Genomic DNA, 12,968 nt, shown 5'->3' on the forward strand with positions numbered 1-12,968 from the left:
CTCCAAGGCCATCTGCTAATTGGCTCGACAGCTTGTTGCCGTCCATTGTCAGTCTCCTGAATATGTTATATCTCACCACGACGCTCACACCGGTCGTGACTGATCAAGGGTTTTGATTTTCCCGAAGAGAGAAAGACATTGGACCTTGGTTGCAAATGCTCCGTGGCCGTTGGATGGTGTTGTCCCAGAGTCAGATTTAATTGCGACGAAAATAATGACGGAAACAAACACGGTAAAAGGGAGAAATAATGAGCAAATGTGAAAATTAGAAAGGAAAAAAGAGTGAATCCTTCGTCGCTGTCTACCTAGGAAGTGTCTCCTATTCTCTCGCTGTGACCTTGCTGTTGATTACTTCGTGATGATGAAATGAGAGGAAGGTTTTCACAGAGATGGAAAGTATGTGATGAATGTCCAGCTTATGTCATGTTTTAACGAGAGAGACGGAGGGAGAGATGTTCACTTTCCCACTGAGTGTGACATTTCAGGAGGACATGTTCTGTATTTGTAGTGTCTACCAGGATTTGTCTGACTCGAACGTCTCCCTCTTTCTTTCTCTCCGAAAAGACGACAGTGCAGCGTAAACACCTCTAAATAATGAAAACCTGCTCGTAGGGTCAAACTCCTCTTTCTTGACAGCGACGGGGATGGATTTGGAGAAAACTCCATCTTTATCCTGAAGGTTTTATGGTAGCCGTCCCTGCAGTGGAGGGGCCAAGCCAGGGAAACAGTAGATCTGGTCAGGTCCCTCCGTCGTGCCTCAGCCTTGGAGCCTCATAATTCATCTCGCTTCCTGAATCTTTATTGCTTTCGTTGGCTTTCACCTACGACAGCCTCCCGCCTCCCGCGATCCTTTACTCCTCCTGTACAAACCTGTGACAAGAGTTTTTGTTTCTCACCCTTAAGTGCATAAACTCTTGGGAACATTTGGGAACATTGACTTTTAAATGTAACATTCTCCCCCCTTCTTTTAGATGAAACATGGCTGCACATACTTGCAGTTATCCCTTGCCTATGGGCGTGGATCTCTGTCTCTGGTCCTGGGGGAAATAAAGATGATCGGTCTCTGGAGAATCGACACATCTTCACACCTTCACATGCGGAGCTCCCCATGGACTCTGCAGTCATCTTGACATTATTATCTGTGGACAGTTGAGACATCTCCAAAAAACAAGAAAAGTGTTGAGCTCTCTTAATAAGTTCTGACATTTTTACCCTGGTTGTCAGTGTTGTCCCTGCTGATTTTCATTATCCTTGCATCAGTTGATATATATTTTTTGGACATACATTAATGTTTTGTTACTAAGTCCTCTAACCCTACAATGGATAGAACCATAGACTGTATATACACATAGACACGTCTCCACTTCCTCCCAAATGACGACAATGTCTGTAGACATTGGGGGGGTGCCACCGATATACTCACTCGACCAATCACAAGTCAATATCAGCTGTCAATCATGATCTTTCACACTATTTCTATTGCATCAAACATACATACAGTGTGATAAGAACTCACTAATGACTTATAGTTATAGTGCTCCCCTAGTGGCAGCCTGTTGCAGCAGCTCTTGCAACTTTCCCCATTGTGGGACTAATAAAGGATATAACCATCTCCTATTTATTTTACTTTGATTTTTTAGTTTGGTCCAATCTGCTAACAAGGAGGAGGCATGATTTATGGCCATCATGTGGATACAAGCCACAGGAGTGAACCAGCAGCCGGTGTGCTGGACCTTTGCTGCCATGGCAACAGGAGCATGACTCATGGTAACAATAATGAGGTTAAGGAACAGTCACTGTTTGGTTAGATTCACCCCAAAAACGTTAGTTTAGCACAAGCTTTGTTAAGATGAGTGGGTCTTGGTTGTCACGGTTACAGTGATGAAAGACACATTTAATGTGTCACATCCCCAAAGGAGACGAGACACAAATGGAAGACAAAAGGAAGTCTCCCATGTTTAAGGTAGTTTTTCAACCCATTAATCCACAACAGCCTCCGAACATGGACTGTGTTCACTCTATTGACTACCTCGCCTGACTTCCTCCTCTGATCCATCAAATAACACAGTCGGCCATTTAAACTGTTTGGACAGATGCCATCTAGTCGATACACGATACAGAAACAAAATAATGTGGCATTTTTAGGTAGAGTTTTGGCAGAAAGTGGAAAAAAAGAACATTAGCAGTCAACACACAAGGACACACAAGGCAGAGGGTCCAGATTATCATGCAGAAAACGCCGAGGACTCTGCCTCCACACTCCATTAAAACATCAACCCCAAGGTGCTGGATGCAGCGGGAAACCCAGGGAATGTGAAGTACTCTCCCCCAGCTTCCTGTGGCTCGCCATGTGGTTTCAAACATGGATCCATAAAGGTCACTGAGCAGGGAGGAAGGGATCTTTGCACCGGCCTTCCCTACTTCTGTGGAACATCTAAGAGGGATCGTAAAGACATGTTTTTCTTTGTGGAAGTATCAAGTAATGTGAAATCCTCTATGCAGACTTCTGATAACTTCTTTTTTTCGCCGTATCAGTCTGTTCAAGTTCTTTCTTGTTCTGCATAAATAGAAACATAAACAGTTTCTTAGAACTTCTCATTTATGTTTTCAAAAAATTGTTGTAACGCCGCTTCTGTTTGGTTTTACAGAACATGATGCCAAACCAGGAGACACAAAATTAGATATTAATAAGGCACGTGCACACACACACACACACACACACAGCACTGTGTTTTTCTGGTTCATATAAATAATGTGACAAGTAAGTACATGACAGCACTCTGATGTCCTGAGGTAGAAACCGGTGTGATTTAATTTCAAACAGCATTTAAATTTATTACAAAAATGATTATTTCATCCAGAGTTTTTTTCTGGCAGCTCTTCAGAATGACTAAATATGAACATTTGGTCTTTTTTCAGTCTTTTGACAAACAACTTTTTTTTTTTTTTCCAGGACACCTTTGTTTATTTATTTTCTTCTCTTGTGCAGACAGATGAAAACCGCTCTGCAAAGCTGTATTAAGCATCTGTGACAGTAACCTCATTATTAGATGTTTCCAAGTTATTTTTGGAAGTGACCTTGCCACAGCAAATGTATACATGTGGGCTTGGAGTGCGTTGCAGTTTCCTGTATTACATATTTGTGGGTCTGTTGGAGGGCACCGCCATGCACCTCCTTCGCCTGTCCCTCGGCCACACCGGGAGAATGTGGGTGCATAATACAAGTAAAATGTCACCATGATAAATCTAACCTTTCCGGGGAGCCCTTAGCGGCGGCGTACCTGTGTAGTTGCATTAATAACCAGATCTATCAAAGGGGAGTTTTCAGTTGTATTAGTGTTTGGGGAGTAATTGCTGTCAGCGGGTCTGGTCATAAATCTGACATCTCGATCATAGGAGCTCCATAAATCAAGCTTAAAAAGTTCACATCTGAGGTACACTTCCCTCTTGCCCTGGCTGCGAACTGAAAACTGCTGCCGGAGAGAACTTAGTGAACACTGCGTCCCTCATTTTTCATTCGGCTGTCGGCACACTTCCAGGTACCGGCTTCTCCTGTGGGCGAGCACAAATTTAATGACATTAAATAAGCAGGGTATTCTTCTCGCACATTCCTCCCCGTGGGCTCACGCAGATAATCAAAATCCCACCTTAGATGTTAACTTTGGAGAAAAGTCTTCCCCTTATTTATTTTCATGGCTCTGTTTATTAGTCGTGAACACTCTGTACCATTTACTTTGAGTGTTTGGGGGCAATAAGTCGATTGTTTGAGGGACGAGAACAGACGAGGCTGGGAATGTTATTAAATCTGTGGAAATATCTCCAGTGTGGAGGGTTCGCTCGTCTGTGGTGAGGAAGGTGAAGAGACAGACGAGGGGTCGGGTGCTCAAATGATGCGTCCACACAAAAACCATTGTCACCCACAAAAGCACAAACATTTCCCACACAAACTGTTATTCATACAAGAAGAATGTGTGGTGAGAAGTTTGCACACTTTACACATATCACATGCTAGGAGTACACACGTTTTCTAAAGCCAGCTGCCGCAACACAATGTTTTCAATGTGTGTTTAGATGTTCTTCCGTTTTCACTGATTGTGTTACTTATAAATTGGTGAGGTTATGTTTTTGTTTGCGGGATTTTATAAAAACTACTGGACAGTAATCATGGTGCAAAACTTGGTGGAAGGATGTTAATGGGTTGGTGGAAGAACCCATTACATTTTGGTGCGATTCTGTATCAGGGTCCAGATCGAGGAATTCTTTGACACTTTCTTTAATATTGCAAGATATTGTTTGAAATTCGTGAAAAGAAAGAAATGATTCATAGACGTTGATGAAAGAAATCCGGTAAATTTAGGGGACTGATCTCTATGGGTGTGTTCAATATGGTGCTAGGGGGTTCAATTTAATGGGACTTTGGCTGTGAGTGTGATTTTAGTTCTTTTCATTTACATTTGAGCCTTTAGAGCCTACGAGGCCGTCTGTCATGATTTCCACCAGGGGCTTGACAATCGGTAGATTAACTAAAGCTTTGAATAGTTCTTGCTCAGGTGACTGTGGACGAATCTGGCACTGGAAGTCTCAGGCGTGGTCGTTGCATTTGGCGTTTGGCTCAGCTGAGCACGGTGGTGTGCTGGGTGGCCCCCCGCTGAGTGATGGGCAGGTGACTGGCAGAGAACAGGAAGCCGGCCTTCAGGCAGGGCGGATGCACAAACCGGCATGGCAAGCGGTGATCAGGCTGATAAGAGTCATGCAGGTTTCAGGCAGGGCTGACAGGCAGGTGAACAAACTGGCAGACATATAATGATGGCATGGTCGAACTGTATAATCTGGCGAGTGGAAGGAATACCATCAGGACACTCAGACTGCATCAGGTGATTAGCGGGAATCATCTGGAGGTGTGTCGGGGACCTGCAGAGGGAAAACACGCCCATGCCCATGCCCAGACCTGCCAACCAAACACACACCCACACACACACAGTGAAGGGAGGGGCAGCCAAGGTGCAGACCGTGACAATATGAGCACTATGAATTCATTGTTGATCTTCTCTCTGATGATGGAGATATCAGTGTGACTATTGTTTACAGATCAGTTTGATCATTTGTAACATAGGCTGCTATAAATAGCTACAGCCATGCATAATGGTCACATAGCGACTAGTGTTGTATTGTGTTTTAATAGTAGAAACTTATTGCAATACACTGCAGTTAAAAATGGCACTAAACCAAATCTTATGTATATACCTTGTACTGTATACATGCATTTCCTTAGTTAGGGGCAGGAGCAGTGTTTTGCTTCCACTCACCATGAACATATACAATGAGGGATGGTATAATTGAGAATACCCAGATCATTAAAATACTTGGAATTCATCCTTTAAGGAACCATGACCGAATTCCATACCCTGAAATGGTTAACAAACACTTACAACAGAGTCCAACACGTGAGACTTGACTGTCTCCTCTGAGCAGAAAACTAGAAGAAACAAGCCGAGCTCCTGTCGCTGATTAGGGTCAAACGTGGTCCGGAGAAGTGTCCTTGTTCGTCCAGATGTGTAATTCTTCCTCCATCCTCAGACGTCTGCAGAGAGAGAGATGGATGGAGCCTGTCGACCGGCAGGTAATCTGATTATGGGACCATTAATGAAACATCATTCATTAAGAGCCTGTATAAATTCCACTGACAACATCAAGTGGCTCAATGACAGACAGAAGAGAAGACGGACCACTGGAGTGTGTTGTTATTGTTGCATTTCATGTTGTGTATTTTACGAAATCACATTTTCTATTGACCCTCTTTGTCTTCATGTGTCTGTTCTCTCTGAGGGACGGTTTCAAAAATGTAAATCACAGACTTCGGTTCCTTTCTTGAAAACTGTATGTTAATTAAGTTAACTCCATCTTTATTTTTAATGTTTCATAACAATAGCTTTTTTTATGCGTTATTACATTCCAGCTCTCTATCAACCTTTATCCTTCCATCTCTTTCTCCAGCCGTCTTACGAATGCCCCTCCTGTGGCAGAGTGACAATAGCTGCCCAGCGTCTGGATTCCACAGGGCCTTCATTATGACTGACTGTTATTATGTAAAGCACTTAAAATGCCTAATTATGCTCTCTGCCTGGCTCTATTTTAGTTCCTAAGTGCTGCAGTCTTCTGACTGATGGTCCTCTGGGACTTTTTCACTCCGTGTTTGAAATACTCTTTCTCACATCCTCTCTTCACTTAACAGTGTATCTACAGACACAAACACCTTCTATCAGAACTGGCGACACTATTGTGTCAGCGACAGCACGGGGCTCGGACTCCTGAGGTGGAAATCGTTTGCCTGAGGAAATCTCAGTGATTATAATCTTGTTGGAACATTTTCATATGTAAATTCAAATGAGGAAAAACTTTTAGGGGGAACACATGGTTCCGAAAAACACTAATTTGAAATTCCTATAAATGTATTGGAAATATAATTTCAATTCCTTAAAATAAAATGATTTCTCGGTGGGCAGATGATTCAAAGCAATCGCTTGCATAATTAAAACATAGCCAGGGGTTAGAAAAATAATTTATACCCAACATTTCAGAAAAATCGAAGCTGTTTTCACTGTGATTCATGGTTAGTGACAACATAATGGAATCTGAACAGAGACGGTTATATTGTGTGTATGGCCTTTTCCTCTGCAGTGAGGAATTTAATTGAATCTCCCCCCTACGTTTCCACTGATTGAACTGTAGCCCATTTTCAACCTGAACTATTTCTATTCTACTCCACTTGCACACTGCGCTGGGCTTTGAGCATGTGTGTGTGTGTGTGTGGGTGGATCCATGTGGGTGTGTACAAATGATGGAGAGAAAGTAGAGGAGAGTGAGTGTGGTTTTGTGTGTTGGCATCGTAGGACGAATTTGTGGTGTGTGTGATGGATTTGTGTCTGATTGTCTCAGAAAATTAGCATAAACAGAGCAGAATAAATCCCTAATTGTTTTGGCTCTATATTTACAGCAGAGCTTCCTGCAGCATATTGCATTCCCCCCCCGTGAAACTCCATTTATGATGCTTCTCGCCGCAGAGCTGATTCATAAAGAGGTCGACCCCAGGTTACACTCGGGTCAGAGCTGAAACGACAGCGGCGCATTATTTCGTTTTATAAACCTGAGGGACTGTCTCACAGGTGACTGGGTGCAAAGATTATTTGACCCTCACTAAGCTCCTGTGGGTGAAATTCTCTGCTGGGCTCCCATCCACTTGCATTTAAATAGTCAGCAGATGGCTGAGTATCGACATGCAGGGGAGCCTGTCTAACGCAGGCGCCGTTCTGCGGTGTTACAAGCGACAGGGGAACAGGGTCGACAGAGTTTAAAGTGAATTAGCTTGATGTTTTGTTAGTGTTTATTGCTGCCCTGTGAGCAGTCTGGGTGTTCTGGCGAATGTGGAGGCAGACAAGACAGCAGACAAGTGGAAATACTTTTTTTTATTTAAAGTTATTATCTATAATAAGATTTTCATTATATCAAACCACATTTTTTATACTATTTATGACTTTTTTATGGCTGAAATTTTTTCTGCAATAGGCTTTCATAATGTTTCGGCATTGTGTAAATATATCTCTGTGTTGTTGTTTCATTGCCAAACCCAGACTCCACTTTTCTCGCTCCTCTTCTAGCTTCTCTATCCACAGATTGTTCTTTTGAACGGCATCGAACTATTACAGCAGTGTTGCGTTTAAACCTGAACCGATGTGATTGACAGAAAATAAGTCTGCAGCTATTTTGTACAATGTTTGGGTTGAGGATCATTGGTTGGTTAAAACCAGGAATCAGAAGATAATCATTTGGGATCCTGAAAATTATAATGAATGTTTTCTACTAAGCCCTGATTTCTCCGTCTGTCGGACTCTGGCTCTCATATGTTGAAAACCGTTAACCTTATTGGTTTCACACTTGCCATGTGTATTGTGAAAGGCCCATGGAAGGTTAAGGTGGAGGGCAGGGAAGGTAACCGGCCCAAGATTAATAAACTTTGAATAATCCGGTTGACCAGCGCTGGGAAACATCAAAATAAGTGATGTTGTCGATCATGACAAAACTAACCCGTTTCACAATGGTCCAAACCCAGCTCACGTTGCTTTGCAGTGGGTGAACAATCCAACGCTCGGTGAATTCAGCTTCACAATGTGTGAAGAGCCGACAGCGAAGGATCAAAAAGAAACGTCGCTATTAAAGTTTGGCCGCAGCAAGCCAGTTATCCCTGTGGTAACTTTTCAGACTCCTCCAGCTTGAAACCCAAACAGCCAGAAGCACTGTGAGCTCCTGCTTTCACGAAAACAGCACCAGTTCGGGGTTCTGTGTTCTCAGTCGAGCTTCACTCACCACGGCTAAAATACTACAGGTCACCCAGAGAGAAGGCTGCAACCAGCGTTACCACATGCCAAACAAACACCCCACTGCACCAGTAATTTGAATACTAGTTGATAAAACAATACAGAATAATATTCAGTAATACAAATTGTTCATTATTGTTAAGTTGCTAGTGTAAAATCAATATTGCCCACTGCTGCCATACATTAAAAAAATCCAACAGCCACACACTAACTGACTTTCTCAACCATTGGGCTCCTCACATACTTGATAAACAGATGCAGTCCTGGAAAATATTTTGCCTTTTCTATTTTAAGTTTGGTTAAAATGCTCAATTACATATTTTTAAATTACAGGAAATATTAATATAATCAATGCAAAAACCTCCATCATGCTCTTGACTGTAAACTGAAGCATAAGTGAACTAGAGATGTCCTCGTGATTTAATGGAGCAGAATCAGCCAAAAATAACGCAGATCAAAATCGGATCCGTTCATTACTGTTATCTGATGTGTTTTGTCCACTGCAGCTGTTTTAGTGCTGAGTTCAACTATCAACAGACTTTCTCCAGAAAAATGCTTCGTCCACATTAAAGTGTCTGGATCGAAAAAGCTCATGAAAAACAAGGTGTGTGAGATTGAATTGTCTATAGCTGTGTTAATACAACGTTTCAGATACACAGGCTCTATAATCAACATTCAAATGAAGTTAATACAGTTTGCTAATAGATGTGCGTTTGATTAATGCGTATGAATCAAATTATGATATGCACTTGAGTTTCTGTGCTTATAATTCATAAATATTACATTTTCATGACAATGCTTATGAAAGGGTCAGATATAAAAAGGAGAAAGAAGGTGCATTAAACCGGCAGACACTGGCTGTCCCAATTGAATTAATGGTTTTCCTCAGGGGACTCGGACACACTAACTTAATCATATTCTCTTGGCACTTTTACGACTCGACCAGTGACAGTGGGTTGTCCGCTCCTCCCATTGCTGAGAAAACGACATCTCCTGAACGCCTTGAAGGAAATTCACCACATTTAGCAAAACATCCACTTAGACTCGAGGATTAGAGTGATTAGAATTGGTGGTCAAAGGTCAAGGTCAATGTTTTTGGCCATAACTCAAGAATTTATACATTAATTGTGACAAAACATCCCACTAATGTCTAATAGGATAAAATGATGTAGTGATGACGTGTTATGTCCAAGGTCAACTTCACTGTGAGAAGATAATGTTCTGCAAATACGCTTTTCCAGTCATTATTTAACACCATAACTCAAGAAATGTGACCATATTTCACATTTGGTCGGACACTGAATCGGTATTACTGACCTTGGAACTGTGGTGATTGTACAGATAGTCTTTGCTTCCTGGGTGAAGATGTGTGAAGCATCTACATTTGTCACTACATATACTACGTGGGTCTGGATAGACATGGACGATTCAACCTAACAGGCTGATGGAGGCGCACAACTGCGAGGCGGTAATTCTGGTTTGGATAAAAGATGATGGCACATATGTGATTAGGTGGGAGAATAATGTGTATAGCTGCTCGGTGTTGGAGGAAATCAGCTGGTCTGCTCACTCCCTCTCTCCTGAAAGCCTCTCTGTCCATCTTACCCCCGGGAAAACCTTATCAGGTAATTAACGTCATGAAAGGAGGTTTAATGACCCTCCCTCACATCAACCTTGTTTAAAGGAAGTAGAATTAAAGATGCTATCTGGACGTGTAATAATGCAGGAGGAGACGGGGTAGCAGGGATGGCACGCCCGAGCATCAATGTCATCGTTGTGCTGATCAGGCACTCAGAGTCCTGCTCATGCATTATGAGAGCCTCTTAAGACAAGCAAGGCTTCCTGACACCTCCTGACTCGTCTCTACTCAGACGGGGAGAAATGCTTTCCTTAGAATTATCTTCAGACATGTTGATATGCACCGTCAAAATTTGTCAATTTGTGTAATTTGCATCATTATTGCCTACCAATTAAAACTCAATTAGAGCTTAACATGCTCGTTTCATTGGAAGTTAACCGTGTTTGATTTGGTTCAACCACTGGCTTCATTTCCTCCGTCACTGTCTCCACTTCTGTCCCTCTCCCTAATTCCACGATCTGTATTTGGATAGAAAGTATATTTGGTTGTTCTTCCCCCTGCATTAGTGTCTTTTCTCTTTTTAGGCAGTGATGCAAACCTGCAAAACGCACATGCCTCATTCTGTTAATTAAAGGGACTCACGTCCAGAGCTTCCAGGCAGGTGCACGGGGGTTGACTCACATATCCCAACGCGCTGGAAGCTCCTGTTGTTGCTGGCATTAGCCATGACCAATCAAATAACTTGTTTTTCTTCCTTTTTAAAAGCTGTGCACTCTGCAGAACCGTGCTTAAGTAATTTTCATGATGGAAAAATCAGTGTGGAGTGGATGAATGTACAGCAGGTACTACGCATTAAGCTGTGCTCTGAAGCATACAGGCCCCGAAAACAGGCAACGCTGCACTGATTGTAAAAAAAGAGCAAAAACAGGAATCGAGAAACAAATATATTGTCTTGGAGTCGAAACTGACCTTGATGGAACAACACGCAGATATTTCTTTTCTTTTCCATGCTCAAATGTAATTAGGAAACATTAAGGTAAAATATGGCAATTAATTCAAATAATAGATCGTCTTCAGGGTATGAACGTATCAATGATGAATTATGTGTATTATAATTATTTTGATATTTACGGTACATTGGCCTGTTTGTTTTAAAGAGGGAAAATAGTTTTATTTGCACTTCTTACTCTGAATTCTACTGAAATGCTACAGGACAAAAGAAGACTTGGTCATTTGAACAAGTTAAAATATTAGGAAAATACCTGCAAATGACATTAAACATGATCATTGGAACATGTTATCACACTGCAGTATATGTGAGGCAATCCTATATTCTCATATAACTAAGGAGAACTATAGATGGGTGTAAAGAGCATTAACATCCCTCTCACTAAGTTCGGGTCGTAAGGCCTTAATTATATGTCACAACTGTATGAATTGCAGTGCATTGGTATAATCAGGCTATTGCTCTTTTCCAGACGCAGAAAGGAAATTCGTCCTAATGGCATCATTACATTTGATGCGCAATTATTGAAAATGTTAGCTCCACCAGATTGTAATGGAAATGCCACCTAGGGGAGGAGATGGGATATGATTCCCACAAGGAAAACGAAGCATTGATGGGATTTTGCGTCGAACACAAATGGAGCGAATGAAAAATGTAGTTTGTCTCGTCTCAGTTTTAACACGATGCAAACAGAGAAGCAGTTTCTAGAGTTTAGATTTAAAGTACACGTCAAACTGTGATGCGACACCTTTCTACATTCAGCCATATGTTTGGTTCCATTTTCAAAAACAGACACTGTAGTGGCGAAGGCATTTTATTACATTTTGATGTCAAAAGTGCCTCAAAATCAGAAAGATGTGTTGAAAAAATTGAATTTAAGTTCAGTGCATTGGTCTTAAAAGGGAAACAAAAAGCGGTGCCATGGCTGAGCTATGCCGGGGCAGTGCCAGGAATTTTGGGCTCCCTGACAACAGCTCAACAACAGCTCTGACGTTATATTTATAATCCCAAGACGTGTAGCAGGGTCTTTGTCAAGCTCTAGGCCCCTAAAATCATTCAGGCTTTTCCTCCCCCAAACTGTGCCCCTGACAGCCTCCCAGTGGCAAACGCATTAGTTCGTATCCTGTTGATTCTTGACATCAAAATTGCACTTTGCTGGCTGCTGAATTGTGATTGCTACTGAAGCATCCCCTACAGTGCCTGTCCACCCATTTCATGATAGGTCACCCAAATTCCAGGCGTGCGCGAGTGGGAGGAACACCTGGGTGTGACTCACAATGATGTCGCTCTGCTGGTACACAGACCCACTGTTTACCGCTGAGAAAAAAATAGATTCCTCAATGTCATATTTACTGCCAGTAGATCAGCTTTAGACAGTTCAACTTGATTTTCCATATCATTTTGAGCTATTTTTTTATGCTTAGAGATATCGTCTTTATAAATGTCATTGATTTAAAATAAGGACATTTATGCGTTTAAAGAATATATATATATGTTATTCATTACTTCTAAGCGTCACATTTGCATATTTCCGTCCGCCACGCCGCCTTCAGGCTCTCAGCACGGTGTTTCCTGTAATCAATAGGTGCCCAGTTAAAGAAACCAATGAAAAATACAACCAGAGGCAGAGCTGAATCAAATTCCCTGTGTACAGGAGAACAAAAAACACTCTCAACCACTTCCTCCCACTAGCGATCGGGGATAAAGCTTTCTTGAGGACCCCCTGTTATAAGTGTCCAATTATGAGTCAGTCAAAGCTGTCAAACCTGACGTTTCATCCGGTTTTCAGAGCAGGAAATAACTGATTAAAACCAAGTTTACTGTAAAAATGAACACTACAACAGTGTGATAAGAACTAGCATAAATGTCTTTGAGAAAAATCTATTTGACCTGTATCTGGACTTTTTTAGTTTGGCCCATGCCCCAACCACTAACACGGATGAGGCGGGGTTTATGATATACCAGGTGGCGATCAAGACTCCTTGGCTTCACTTTTGGGGAGCAGTCCTGT

The sequence above is a fragment of the Hippoglossus stenolepis genome, chromosome 6 (genome assembly GCF_022539355.2).
Source record: "Hippoglossus stenolepis isolate QCI-W04-F060 chromosome 6, HSTE1.2, whole genome shotgun sequence".
Taxonomy (NCBI): domain Eukaryota; kingdom Metazoa; phylum Chordata; class Actinopteri; order Pleuronectiformes; family Pleuronectidae; genus Hippoglossus; species Hippoglossus stenolepis.